We start from the raw sequence: 442 nt of genomic DNA on the forward strand, positions 1-442 counted from the left end.
TTTAAACTTCTGAGCTGATTTATGGATGTTTATTCACTACGGACATCAAAATGAAATCCTTGTGGAGTCACAGTAGAACTAAAACTGTTCAGAGTTATGAAATCTGATGGTAAGGGTGTAAAAGTCCTGTAATACCAGCAGGTTACAGCAGGTGGAGCTCAGAGTGAGCAGAGACTGTGTTTATGTTTAGAGTGACACTAACCCAGTGTCCTACTGGGCTGCTGGAACAATAAATAATGAAAAACAACAAATCTCCACCAACATAAACAAGACAAATCTCTCGTTTATGATCACATGACAAACATCAGTCCAGTGTCCACAGATCACCAGCTCGTGTCAGGACATGTGAAAAAAAAGAGTGAAACAGGGAAAAGCCGCTGCCACGTGTAGTCTGTCGCCCCCCCCCCCGACCACATGGAACAAAATGTACACAGACAGATTA

General features: G+C 42.5%; 1 protein-coding gene across 1 annotated transcript in view; it reads right to left on the reverse strand.

Annotated features, from left to right (window-relative positions):
- jmy (junction mediating and regulatory protein, p53 cofactor) overlaps nucleotides 1–442 on the reverse strand; it is a gene marked incomplete in the record, with an annotated part of 12,123 nt that overhangs the window by 4,845 nt on the left and 6,836 nt on the right.

This window comes from Morone saxatilis, unplaced genomic scaffold, assembly GCF_004916995.1.
Source record: "Morone saxatilis isolate NCDOM2014 unplaced genomic scaffold, NCSU_SB_2.0 Contig21, whole genome shotgun sequence".
In the NCBI taxonomy this organism is placed as follows: domain Eukaryota; kingdom Metazoa; phylum Chordata; class Actinopteri; family Moronidae; genus Morone; species Morone saxatilis.